The 15109-nt window shown below is 36.6% G+C and overlaps 1 protein-coding gene across 3 annotated transcripts in view; it reads right to left on the bottom strand.

Annotated features, from left to right (window-relative positions):
• Window positions 1–15109, bottom strand: part of Jmjd1c (jumonji domain containing 1C) — a 184539-nt gene that overhangs the window by 125442 nt on the left and 43988 nt on the right. For 2 of the 3 annotated variants that reach the window (XM_070021010.1, XM_070021014.1), the window contains exons 1-2: window positions 13559–13608; window positions 3899–4063 (exon numbers count right to left, since the gene is read on the bottom strand). The gene's annotated coding sequence lies outside the window, so the exon portion shown is untranslated. Of the gene's footprint in view, window positions 1–3898; window positions 4064–13558; window positions 13609–15109 lie in introns of those variants that run through there. The other variant, XM_070021012.1, reaches the window with a different exon arrangement.

The raw sequence follows: 15109 nt of genomic DNA, 5'->3' as shown, positions 1-15109 counted from the left end.
AGTTAATTGGAGGTAAGAGTCTCATGGACTTTCCTGCCCCGCTGGCTTTGAACCAAGATCCTCAGAGTAGCTACTCAGAGTAGCCTTCTGAGTAGCTAGGATTACGGTATGAGCCACCAGCGCCTGGCTGACAAACTGTTTTTGACAAAAGTACCAAGACCATTCAACAGGGATAAAAACAACCTTCTCAACAAATTAATATCCTCATATAAAAATAGTAAGTTATATTACATCACATATGAAAACTTCAATTAATAAAATGCCCAAATATGTGATCTCAAACTATAACTTAAGGAGAAAAGAAGGGAAATCTTCATGACATTGGATTTATCAAGAGAATTTTTTTTTTCTGGTTGCTTTGTTTTTGTTCATAAAAGCAAAACTTGTCTGGGAAGGTGGCTTAATGGTAGAGTGCTTGCCTTGCATGTATGAGGCCCTGGGTTCTACTCCTCAGCACCACATAAGCAGAAATGGCACTGTGGCTCAAATGGTAGAGGGCTAGCCTGGAGCTGAAGAATTCAGGGCGAGCACCCAAGCCCAGAGTTCAGGTCCCACAACCAACCAAGAAAAAAAAAAAAAAAAAAAAAAAAAAAAAAAAAAAAACTCTTTGGGAATCAAAAGACATTATCTTCCCAAAATGAAAGAAAATTGTATCCTATAAGAGATGAATATCTAGAAAACACCAAGAACTTGTAGAACTCAAGGAGAAAGTAAACATTTCAAATTTTGCTAATCCAAAAATATCTGTAACACACAGAAAATATCTAGCAGAGATATAGAGAAATTGAAGTCTTTGTGCACTTCTGTTAGAAATATAAAATGAGGGATGGGAAGGTGGCTCAGTGGTAGAGTGCTTGCCTTGCATGCATGAGGCCCTCGGTTCAATTCCTTAGCACCACATAAGCAGAAAAAGCTAGAAGTGGGGCTGAGGCTCAAGTGGTAGAACTCTGGTCTACAGCTGAAGAGCTGAGGTATAGCGCCCAGGCCAAGAGCAGGCCCCACGACCGACCAAAAACAAAAAAAGAAAAAAGTAAAAGAAAAGAAATATAAAATGATGTAGTCACTTTAGAAAACAGTAATGAGTGTCTTTAAAAATTAAAAATAAAATTATAATATAATCAAAAACTTTCACTCCTAGGTATAAACCTAGGAGAATTGAAAACAGGAACTTAAATATTCATATTCACACCAAGAAAAAAATATATATATATGTATATGGTTTTTTTTTTTTGGTCGGTCGTGGGGCTTGAGCTCTGGGCCTGAGCACTTTCCCTCAGCTCTTCAGCTCATGGCTAGCACTCTACCACTTGAGCTACAGCACCACTTCCGGTTTTTTGGTGGTTTATTGGAGATAAAGAGTTTCACGGACTTTCTTGCCCGGGCCAGCTTTGTTGCCCGGGCCAGCTTTGAACCGTGATCCTCAGATCTCAGCCTCCTGAGTAGCTAGGATTAAGGTGTGAGCCACCGGTGCCTGGCAACACACCAAGATTATAACAGCTATTGAACCTTGAAGACATTATGACAATTATAAAGGAATAAGGTATCACAAATAGATCTAGATATATGTATATAAATATATTATAAATTAAATATGATATTTAGAGTATTTAACTTCATAGAGACAAGGAATAGAATAGTAGATGCCAGGAAGGTGGTTTAGGGAATTTCTCTTTAATGCATTTCAGTTTTTCATGATAAAAAGTTTTGTGAATTAAGGTTGTGATAAATGCACAACAATGCAAAAGCCTTGAATTCAAAGACACATACACACACATATACAAATTTGTATGTCAAATGTTAAATATATTTTTCCACACTAAAAAATTTCTTAAAACTTAATTGCAGAATGATAATGCACCAAAGAATAAGTTGGCTTTCTCTGGATAGTGGGATTAAAATGATAGTAATTTTCTACTTCACACTCAGTATCTTCCAAATTTCTTTGTAATGTACACCTACTGTTTGTATAAAAGAAATTAAGTTTAAAATACAATTAACTTTATTTTGAGGTTAAAAGAATCTCAAAAAAACCTTCTAAAACTTCAAGAATGAATATTAAATGATATTTACTAGCAGAATATTTTATTTGTTTTTGTGACATTTCTAAGGCTTGAACTTAGGGACCTAGGCAGTATCTCTTAGCTATTTTGTACATGGCTAATTTTCTACCACTTGTGCTACAACTCTATCTTTTTGATGATTTAATGGAGATAAGTCTCACAGACTTTTCTACACTGGCTGGGTTAGAACCTTGATCATCTAGTAGATCTCAGTGTCCTGAACAGTTGAGGTATCAGGCACACAACACTGGCACCTGATAAAAACCAGCGGTATATTAACACAATATATTGACACAAATTTCATCTTAACTCCCTTCAATAAAACATGCTGTCTAAAGTTCTGCTTATTCTTTAACTATAATATTGAAGACACATGTATTGATGACTTGATACTAATTTTGAGACTTCATACAAAATTCATACATAAGGGCTGACAAGTTTAAACCAATTTCCGGGTGAAACTACTGAAAAATCAAAAAGCATAGTAATCATGGCTTCAATTTTTTTGTATTAGCAACTCAAAATATCCAATAAATACTTTTCCAAACTACAATGATAATATGATTTATTTGGCTTCTCAAAGTTTTCTATCAAAACTATAGTTCATGGACATTTTCAGTAATATATTTTTAATGTCATTGATTCAACTCATTTATTCACTTTTTTCTTATCTTTTATAGGTTATTTACTTAACTAGTTTGTTTTCTTCTTAATAGTACTGAAAACTGAACTCAGGGACACATGAATGCTGGGCAAGCACTCTTTCCTCTGAGTTTCATCTCTAAACCTCATCTTTTAAATTACATTTCCAGACATTCTGTTAACAAAGGAATGATCAAATTAGATATATTAATTGCTACTCTGCATGTAGGGAAACTTTAGAGAGATAACTAGCTAAAATAGAAAATATGTGTATGCTTTTTAATTATTAGAAAATATAAACTATCCTTTTTAACAAATTGCCTTTTTAAAAAATTTCAAAGTACCTACTATAACACATTTTCTAAAATATGAAATATTTTAATGCCTTCAAAATATTTTTTCATTTTAAAATATTCATATTTAACATACTTGCTAAGTATTTTGCCAAATAAAAATTAAACAAAAGTGGCTTTTTTCCTCATCAAATTTAACAATCTTGTCTAGTATGTTTCTTTTTTAAAACTTTTCAAACTACTGAGGAATTTATTAAAAATCTACTACATGGTTCTGAGTTATTTCAGTAATTTTACACATTCCCTGAACATATACATTTCTCATTTCCTTACACCATTTAAGAAAAATCATGTGCTATTTTTAATGTTCTAGACAAAGTATACATCCACATTTTCAAGGTTGTATTTCAGCAGTTTTTCCACATTGCATTCTAAACAGCTATCGCTCAACTGCCCTCAATTCATGTTTCGCCTAACCTACTGTTTTTACTGTTTGTGGACTACATATACTGAAAGAATACAAGGGAGATATTGTTATTTAAAAAAATGAAATAGTGACAGGCTGGGAAGGTGGCTCAGTGGTAGAGCGCTTGCCTTGCATGCATGAGGCCTGGGTTCGATTCCTCAGCACCACATAAGCAGAAAAAACAGGAAGTGATGCTGTGGCTCAAGTGGTAGAGTACTTTCCTTGAGCTGAAGAGCTGAGGGACAGTGCCCAGGCCCAGAGCTCAGGCCCCATGACAGACAAAAAAAAGAAATAGTGAATTAAAATTTCTGCTAGATATTGCAAAGACTCTTAAAAAGATTACTCTATAATCACAGAAACAGAAACTTAATTTGATTCTTGTTCTTTTAAAAAACAAACAACTGAAAATGTTTAATAAAACACAAAAATGATCTTACCAGTGCAGGCCACTGAATCTGCTTGCTCTTTGATCCCTGAGTCTGGCTAGGGTCGTTCCTTTTGGCCCAAATTAAGTGGTATTCCACCAAGAAAGCTGAAAAATCTTCATAAACTTTAACCCACTCTCTTTTATCCCATTCAAGATCATCAAACTCCACATATACCTATGGAAAAATAAAATAAAATTCTATAAGCAACATAAAGAAGTAATATTTAAATATATCCAAAACAATATCCAAAATACAATCCATAAAACTGAATAAGAGAAACTAAGAAATTATTTCTCTTAAAAATTATTTAACTAATTACTCCTACTTATTTTCATTACATGAAGATAATTCACCAACTATTTTACTAAGAAAAGCAATTTACATTAGACTTGGGTGCCACACCTGTATCCTAAATACTCAGTGGTCTGATGTAGGGAAAATGAGACTCTCATCTGCAACTAACCACTGAAGTGAGCTGTGACTCAAGTGGTATAGTACTAGCCATGGGGACAAAAGCTCAGGGACAGCACCCAAGGCCCTGAGTTCAACCCCCAGGACTGAATGTAAAGAAAGAAGAGAAAAACAATTTACAGACTGCTGATCAGTATAGATTAGTCTGGAGAATTTTATCTATACTGATGACGTTAGAAAACAGTCTAGAAATGTGTTCAAATGTAAATAGTGGGCTACAGTTGCCAATCAATAGTAGAATGTGTGCTTTGTAGGCATAACACCATGGGTTCAATCCCTAACAACAAAAAGACAAGAAGCAAATAGTAAATATGTTAGGCTTTGCAAACTATATGGCCTATGGCTTAACAATTTGTGTCATAAGCAAAATAAAGCCTGATATTTTTAAGTGTTGTTCTAATAAAACAGTACTTACAAATTAGTGGTACAAAGATGGGTGATGAATCTATAATACGTGTTTGTATACATATACTTAATGATTTTCAACTAACAATAAAATGATTTAACTAGATTACTGTCATTAAGCAATGCTTGAACTCAGGGCCTTACACTTAAGTACACCATGACTTGAATCATGCCCCCAGACATTTTTTGCTCTATTTTTCACATAGGATCTCAAGCTTCACTTCTGTCTGGCCTTGGACTACCTCCAACATGCTCAAGTGATCACACACACTAGCACACACACACAGCTGAAATTACATATATGCATCACCATTCTCAGCCCAGGAACCAAATATCAGTACATGTTATATAGAAACTACAAATACTTTTAAGATAACTAAAAGAAACCTGACTCAGAAGGCTAGCAGTGCATAACTATATTCATAAAGAGATTCAAGAAAAAGAAAGAAAAAAAACTAGAACGACTGGGAACTGATAATTTGGTCTTTCACAATAGAGGAGGTGGAAGGCTTGAAGTTTGACTACCAAGGAATGATAGCCAATGAAAATTCTTTGAGGCAGTGTTTAAACTGTTCTACATCTAGACTGTGGTAATAGTTACACAAATGTGCATTAGTCCTAATTCATGGAAGTATTTATCAAAATAAGTAATTTACTATCATTAAAAATAAGTAAAATACAGGGCTAGGAAGGTGGCTCAGTGGTACAGCGCTTGCCTTGCAATGCATGAGGCCCTGGGTTCGATTCCTCAGCACCACATAAGCAAAAAGAAAAAAGCCGGAAGTGGCGCTGTGGCTCAAGTGGTAGAGCGCTATCCTTGAGCTGAAGAGCTGAGGGACAGCACCCAGGCCCAGAGTTCAGGCCCCACGACTGGACCCCCCCCCCAAAAAAAAAAAAAAAGTAAAATACAGAAAATTTAACTGAGAAAAGGGAAAATGAGCATAATGACATAGTACTATCTTCCAATGGCAAATATACGTGTATATATGGGTTAAATTATATAGACTCCATTTTATGTCTCCTTAGGAGAAAGGTATAAAGAGTTAATAGTGACAAAAGTAGGCAATATACTGATAAACTGGTAGACCAAAAATCAGTAAAATTATACCACTTTATCATGGCACAAGTGGATCCCTCAGGTTTTGTTTTCTTTTGCTTTGATTTTTTGAGTGAGAATTTTGCTAGGTAGCCCCAGCTTCTCTGATGCTGGGATTAAAGGCATATATCATCATGCTCAGCACATTATATTATTTTGAAAAGGCCAATTTGGCAGTAGAGTTAGAAGTGTAGGAAAAAGTTATGGAAATCTATTGACAACTTAAGAGTACAAGTAACTGGTAATATTGTAAATCTGGTGTAAAGAGAATACACACATGAAACTGTATATTCTAAAATCAAATGGTAATAAAACTTGAGTCCCAGCAGTTTAGGATAGAGAACCTTAATTTATAAGCTTGAAAGTGTTTTATTTTCAAGGAAATCTTAGAAAAAGCCTAACTTTTTAGAGAAACTAATGAAATTTTTCCACAACAGGCACAAGGGGGCACTGGAGCACAGAGTAGTATTAATGTCTTAATACACCTAGACTTTCCCTTAATTCATTAAAAAAAGAGAAGAGAAGAGAGAAAACTACTATATATACAATATCAGTTTTACAGATATTTACATTTTAAGATGAAGATTTCACAAAGCTATATTTAAACACATGCATTTTTACATAGCAATCTATTTTAACATCAAATTTAATAAATGACTTTTTCCTTCTATCAAATCCTAGTAAGCAAGTGTTTAGCTCTTTCCTTACTTGATCAATTACAATATCTGAGTTTAGTAAATGATCATAAAATCTTCAAAGACATTACTTATTAATCTTTTCATCTTTTGTTCTTTATCAGGAGAGAATGAAAGCTCTAAGTTCAGAAAAAAGTCCTCACTATGTAATGTTACATCATTAACTGTAGATATATGTAAAGCTATTTTGAATAAATACACATGGGACTGGTTTAGCAGGTCCTTGTAAGGAATGCTTAATTTCCCAGGCAGGAAAATAAACTCACTCATTCCTATTAAAATTTTCAAACATTTGTTCTAGCCAAAATAAATCTATACAATCTATCAGCATTAGTTCCCTGGGCTAGGTGTTTTCCCCTCAGATTTGTTCAAATTGGGACCAAAAAAAAGTCTACATACTTCCAACTTGTTAGAGAAACTATCAAATCTATTTTTACTTAAAGACTGCCTGCAATTTATTTTTTTCCTGGTCCTGGGGGGCTTGAACTCAGGGCCTAAGCTCCATCTTTGAGCCTCTCTGTGCTCAAAACTAGTACTCTTACACTTGAGCTTCTAGTTTTTTCTGAGTAGTTTATTTCTTTTTTGGGGGGGGGAGGGGGTCCAGTTGTGGGGCCTGAACTCTGGGCCTGGGCACTGTCCCTCAGCTCTTCAGCTCAAGGCTAGCGCGCTACCATTTGAGCCACAGCGCCACTTCCGGCTTTCTTATGTGGTGCTGAGGAATCAAACCCAGGGCCTCATGCATGCAAGGCAAGCACTCTACCACCAAGCCACCTTCACAGCCCTGAGTAGTTTATTTCTGAGTAGTTTCTGAAATGGGTCTTGAACCGTGATTCTCAGATCTTAGCCTCCTGAATAGCTAGGATTGCAGGTGTAAGCCACCAGCACCCGGCTTCCACTTATTTTATGAAAGAAATCAAGACATATAGCCTTCAATTATCTTTATTTTACTCCCTATCCCTTTGTCTATAACTGTTTTTCTTTGTAGTTTCTGAAATTGTTGAATATAATCTACCACACAAATAGCAATGTGTTATTTATACAAGGATGAGCCAGTTATAATGGCAAATGGCTAGCAATCAAGCAACAGAGGTAGTATGAAAGTAAGCAAGTTCTATCTAGGCCAGACTGACCACATAACAAAATCCTGTCTCAAGCACTCAAAAACAAGGCCTATAAATATTGTCTGCTTATATTTGGAAGGATAACAGCAACAACTACACTTGCATAAATCTAGTATTTCACTGACCTGTAAAATGGTAATATTCTAATTTTTATCACTTTTATCTTGTATGTGTAGGTATGTGTAGTCTTTCACCGAAAATGTATATTAAGTGAAAATTCCCTCATCAAATCTTTGATTTGTATGAGCATGTATGTTTAAGAAACGAAGGATAAACCCTGATGTTAATAAGCTTCTAAAGTAATGAGTTGATATCCTAATTTCCTAAAAAGTGATAAATGGTTTGTTTAAAAGAACGGATCATTATAAAGTCTATGACACCAACATGGTTTCAAATTTTTGCAGTAGTTACTCACTACTGTCAGACTGGGGAAGACATGAGCTGAAGACTAGATCCAGGATTTTGTACATACTAGGCATAAACTCTAACAATGGCTACAAATTCTGCCTCCACTTGTCAAACTTTCCAATCTTTGGCTACTGAGACAATCTTCAATGTAGGAAATTAAACAAGATTCTCTGCTTCTGGTATAAAAATATATCTCTCAGGGTCACCTTGTCATATCTTGCACCAGACCTAAAATCAACTACATACCTCAAGAACTCTGACATTCTTCAAAGGGAAATAGCACTCAAGAGAAAATACAATCTGCATGCTAGGGATATTCATTACTCTTGAGTTGGTCACCTTTTCTAGGCCTTTTTATTGTGGTCATTTAGTAGAACTTGATACTTACAATTCCAAACAAATTCAACGTGGTTTTAAACCTGATTAATATTTTATCTTTATATCACTTCTCTCATGCTTAAAATTTGATTATACATATACAATGGAATTCTATGCTTCCATCAGAAAGAATCACAGCACCCCACTGGTAAGAAAATGGAAGGCCTTGGGGAAAAAAAAATCATTGAATAAAGTAAGCCAGATTCAAAGAAACATAGGTCCCATGGTTTCCATTATTTGCAATAATTAGTATACATCTAGGATAATCTTAGCAGATGAGCAGAATAGCTCAATAGCTATGTACATATGACCATATAAGCTGATGCTAAGCAAAATGGACACAAGAAGTTTTTCTTTGTTGTTATTGTTCTCAATGTACTATGTGATTTCTTTTTTAGTGTGTTTTCCCCCCATGGTTTAGCCCGTTGTCACTGCATTCGATTTTGGTACCCTGGGTATTACGTATACGTCTGAACTAGGAAAGGGAAGGGGAACAACAAAATGGTGAGACATAAGACAAAGGGGAACCTATGCAACAGTGATAATCACAAGACAGTATGTTGGAAATGATCTGTACAACTTGCAGGGCCGGGGGAGGAATTGGAGAGGGAAGGAAAGTGGGAGAAAAATGAGGGAAGGGGTAACAAGTTAGACAAATGTAATCACTAACTGTAACCCCTCTGTACATTACCTTGACAATAAGTTTTTTTAATAATGAAAAAAACTGATTATACCATGACATCAACAATTAAAATTAAACTCATCTGCTTTGTCAATACAAGTGCAAGTCTAGGAATAGTAATGATTAATAAAAATTATTTACTATTATCTCTATCCTCTCAAGGAATAACTGACTAGCCAAGTATAATTTAGAATTATGAAAAACATTTACATGATTTCAAAGTTGTATCTAAAAAATATAGTTTGGAATTAGCTATTTCTGTCCTTGAACACTGCTTACAGTGGTAATCAGAATTTCAAGTATTTTTAAATGAAACTAAAACAATACGTATGTAACATGGACACACACTAAGATATATTTACATAGTAGCAGCCTAATAAGAGAATTAGCAATTGTGGAATAAGAAATATTCTATATTCACATTTATCTCATGATTTGGTACAAGAACCTTTTTTTAATTCAATCCAAACTCTACTGATATTTAGGTTGCTTCAGTCTTTTGCTTTCCTAAGTGTTTCAGAAGTGCATCCAGCCTTATGCACATCCTTTTTATATGAAGACATCCTTTTAGAGGATATATAGTCTCTCTCTCTCTCTTTTTTTTTGGGGGGGGGGGGGGGGCAGGGGGTCCGGTCGTGGGGCCGGAACTCTGGGCCTGGGCTCTGTCCCTCAGCTCTTCAGCTCAAGGATAGTACGCTACCACTTGAGCCACAGGGCCACTTCAGGCTTTTTTTCTTTTTGCTTATGTGGTGCTGAGGAATCGAACCCAGAGCCTCATGCATGCGAGCCAAGCGCTCTACCACTGAGCCACCTTCCCAGCCCTATAGTCTCTCTTACACTGAAAGGTAAATAGTTTAACTAGCTATCACAAATACCATACTACAAAGTTTGTACCAGTTTGTATGTGAATAAGTAATCTGACAAGAGTATCTATTCCTCCACAGACGGTCAACTGGGTGTTGTAGCAACTAGGGGCCTGCAGTGAAAAAAGCTGGGCCAGAGACCACCAAATTGGAAGCTTGTTACCACAGGGTAATTCAATCCATTCTTCCCACCTTTTATTTTCTATTTCATTAATTTCTGCCCCTTAATTTCTGACCTGTTCATAATCTGAGTCTAATTTGCCCTTTTTCTCAAAATAGAACCAAAAATCATAGTTTTCTTGTAAAACTATAGCCATAAAAATGAATACATTTCTGTTTTATCACTGTTGGGATTCTTTAAATCCATGTTTGATTTATGACATACATACACACACATATACCTATATCATATTTTTAAATGACTTCTAAATTCTTTTATTCTTGGGCCAACTGTTTATTCAGAAGTGTACCATCTAATATTCCAGTATTTGCACTTTTACCAGGACATCATACTGTTATTTATTATTTAATTCCACTGGGGCTCAAGAACTTGTACTACTTCCACTCTTTTATTTAGACTTGTTTCATGGCCCAGCATATGGTCGTTCTTGACAAAGAAAAGTCAGTTTCCCTGTAATCCCAGCTCCTCAGGAGGTTAAGATTGTTGTTTGAACTCAAACCCAGGAAGGAAGCAGAGCTGATAGTGTTAGCCTTGAGTAAAAGAAGCTCCTTGACAGCAGCCAGGCCCTGAGTTCAAGACCCAGGATCAACACACACACACACGGTCCTGAGTTCAAGACCCAGTACACACACACACACACACACACACACACACACACACACACCAGGTCCTGAGTTCAAGACCCAGTACACACACACACACACACACACACACACACACACACACACACACACACACACACACACACACACACACACCAGGTCCTGAGTTCAAGACCCAGGATCAACACACACACCAGGCCCTGAGTTTAAGACCCAGGATCAACACACACACACACACACCAGGCCCTGAGTTCAAGACCCAGGATACACATTACACACACACACACACACACCAGGCACACACACACACCAGGCCCTGAGTTCAAGACCCAGGATACACACACACACACACCAGGCCCTGAGTTCAAGACTCAGGATCAACACACACACACACACACACACACACACACACACACACACACACACACACCAGGCACACACACACCCACCAAAACCTGAGTTCAAGACCCAGGATACACACACATACACACCAAAACCTGAGTTCAAGACACAGGATACATACACACACACATACACACACACACACACACACACACACACACACACACACACACACACCAGGCCCTGAGTTCAAGACCCAGGATCAACACACACACACACACATCAGGCCCTGAGGTCAAGACCCAGGATACACACACATACACACCAGGCCCTGAGTTCAAGACCCAGGAACACACACACACCAAAACCTGAGTTCAAGACCCAGGATACACACCCACACCAAAACCTGAGTTCAAGACCCAGGACGGACACACACACATACACACACACACATACACACACACACTTTTTGAGTCCCTGAGCTCTTGAGCTCAAGGTGAATGCTCTACCACTTGAGCCACAGTGTTACTTCTGGATTTCTAGTGGTTAATTGGAAATAAGAGTCTCAGCGACTTTCCTCAGATCTCAGCCTCCTGTGTAGCTAGAATTACAGGCGTGAGGCACCAGCCCATGGTGAGCCTTAATTTTCAAACACTTTTTTGGTGTGACCAGAACACATTTTGGACTAAGCCTAATTTTTTCCCCCTATATAAAACTCTGAATACTTTCAATGGCCCTGTAAGTATTGAGGTTAATCACTCTAAACATCGAGAACAGAATATTTTAAGCTAAGGTAAGCTTTAGCATATTATCAGTTTCTTCTCTCTTCCATCTTTACAAATTTCAAGTAAGAGAACTGGGTACAAGGTGCCTTGGTTGGAGATCTTTCTCTTTCTTGATAGCTAATTCCTATCTGTTACTAGATTCTGAGAAGTTTAGATCCCTAAACTCCAGTTAATTAGTCCTATGAACTTGAGCACTGAGCTCCAGAGAACCTTAGTTTTAGCTCCTCAATTAGCAAAGACTACTAGACTCTATGGGGTTTTACTCTTTCAAAAAGTAGGAATCCTTGCTATTTACCAGCTGTAATGAGTAAGAATCATTAAAATAGCTATAAAAACCATCGTATCTTAAAAAGGCAACCAAAATAGCTATTTGGATGGCATCCTTACAAAAAATACAACTACCATAAAACAATTTTAAGAAAGCTTATAGGGGGCTGGAAAGATGGCTCAGTGATAGAGTGCTCACCTTGCATACATGAGGCCCTGGGTTTGATTCCTCAGTACCATATAAGAAGAAAAAGCCAGAAGTGGTGCTGTGGCTCGAGTGGTAGATCACTATCCTTAAGCTGAAGAGCTGAGGGACAAGTGCCCAGGCCCAAAGTTTAAGCCCCACGACTGACCAAAAAAGAAAGAAAGCAAGCTTATAGGAAATATATATATGTAAATATATATACATATATTGTCAATTTCATTTTAGCACCTCAATTTTCTTAATTCAACCTAATATAGTAGATATTATGGAGCCCAGATTTTTTTTGTGGGGGGGGGGGCAGACCTGGGGCCTGAACTTGGTCTGGGTACTGTCCCTGAGCTTCTTTTTGCTCAAGGCTAGCACTCTACAACTAGAGCCACCACACCACTTCCGGCTTTTTCTGTTTATGTGGTTGGTACTGAGGAACCAAACCCAGGGCTTCATGCATGCTAGGCAAGCACTCTGCTACTAGGCCACATTCCCCACCTAGAGTAGATATTATGAATATTTAAGAGTTGGGATTCTTAAGGCCAAAAGATTAAGCAGCATATCTAATATTATATAGTTATATAACCAGAACTCAAACCTGAGTCTATTTCTGTACTACCACAAATACATGTAATAGTATCAAACTACAGTATGATAGGACACAAAAAAAGAAACACTAGAATTTTTTAAGCTATAATTTTTATACAGTGAGTATTTTAATTATGTGAGTTATATATTATGTGCAACTAAGTCTAACAGAAATGGAAAGAGGTATTTCTGATGGAAATATGAACTCTAAAAGTATCAGCAGTATCTCATTTAGGTAAAATTAAAACTAATACCTTTATTTGATCTTATAGGACCTGACACATATTAGGAACTTAATGTTAGTAGACTAAATGGAAGCAATGAGTAAATGAAACAATCTGATATCAGATTTTTAACGAACATATTTAAATAATGTAAGGAGGGAAACATAAATAAGAATTTTTACAAATATAAAGGTTCTGCAAGTATTATCAGAATAAAACTAAATTTCATAAATGATACAAAAGAAAACCAAACAGATCCATTGGCTGTATAAATGTAAGAAGAGGATGAACTAAGAAGAAATAAGAATATTACCATGAGGAAAGTGATGTAATAGTAACAGATGCAGAGAGAATAAAGAACTACTCACACCTCCTGTTTTGCATCCATCTTCTCCACCAAGGAGAATTGAGCAGAAAACTGGAAAAGGTAGAAGAAACATAGTTAAAAAGTAAATGAACTTGAAATGAGCAAGGAAGTCAGAGAACACCTAGCCACGTTTTAGTTTTTGTCTGTAGAGCCTAAATAATCATAATTTTAAACAAGTGTGCCACTCCAACTGGCTTAAAACAAAATAGGCAATGGCAACTTCTAAGTGAACTGTTTTTAGGAAGGACAAAAGATGTTTCCTATGAACATAGAACATTTAAGTTCAAAGGCTCTTAACACTCTATCAATATTGATATATATACCAAAAGTCCAAAACTGTTATTTTGAAGAAGTTTTTAAAAAGTTGTGCCAAGTCAATTGTACTTCATTACTATTAATAGTGAATTTTCATTATCAATAAAATTTTTCAGTGGGCTAATACACTGTTATTTTTTAAACAACATATTGTGGAGGGAAACTCTCAAAATAAGAATGATAAAACATTAAGTTCATCAATAATAAGAGCATAGCCAAGAACATACGGATGGATAAGCAATTGTAATAGTATTGTATTAACCCAACACTAACGTACAACAATGTCTTCAAGTATATTCCATAGAACTTTAGTTAAGATACGTTAGTTAAGATATTCAGAGCCAAATGTTCATGGCTCATCCTGATATCCTAGGTACTTAGGAAACTGGAAATCACAGTTCAAAGCTCGCTCAGGCAGGAGAGGTGGCCATGAGACTTATCTCTAATAAACTACTTTAAAAAAAAAAAAAAAAAAAAAAAAAGCTTGAAGTTAGAGCTGTCTGTGGCTCAAATGGCATAAAAAAAACTTAAGAGCCGGGCACCGGTGGCTCACGCCTGTAAACCTTGCTACTCTCAAGGCTGAGATCTGATGATCATGGTTCAAAGACAGCTGGGGCAGGAAAGTCCTTGAGACGCTTATTTCCAATAAACAACTAGAAAACCAGAAGTGGCACTGTGGCTCAAGCGGTAGAGCACTCACCTTGAGCTGAAGAACGGAGGGATAGTGCCCAAGCCCAGAGTTCAAGCCCCAGGACCGAAAAAAAAAAAAAAAACTTAAAGAGACAGAACCCAGGCCCTTAATTCAAGCCACAGGATTGGCACATACATACACATACACACATACATACACACACACACACACACACACACAGATTCAGATGAATAATTAACCCATGAATGATGATTCCAAGATGCAATAGTATGAAAAATGAACAAAATCAATGAATATGAATACATTTGGAGTGAAAGTGGTAGATGAAATAAAATACCATAATCTAGGTTTGGGGAAAACTGGTAAATACACAAATTTACAAGAGAGAAGACTCCAAAAGTTAAAAAAAAAAAAATACTAATAATAAATAGAGATAAAGCCGGGCGCTGGTGGCTCACGCCTGTAATCCTAGCTACTCAGGAGGCTGAGATCTGAGGATTGCGGTTCAAAGCCAGCCCGGGCAGGAGAGACCGTGAGACTCCTATCTCCAATAAACCACCAGAAAACCGGAAGTGGCGCTGTAGC

Source organism: Dipodomys merriami, unplaced genomic scaffold (assembly GCF_024711535.1).
Source record: "Dipodomys merriami isolate MVZ:Mamm:240054 unplaced genomic scaffold, mDipMer1.0.p SCAF_14, whole genome shotgun sequence".
Taxonomy (NCBI): Eukaryota; Metazoa; Chordata; class Mammalia; order Rodentia; family Heteromyidae; genus Dipodomys; species Dipodomys merriami.
Note: the sequence above shows the minus strand (reverse complement) of the source record. Positions and strands in the feature narration are given on the sequence as shown.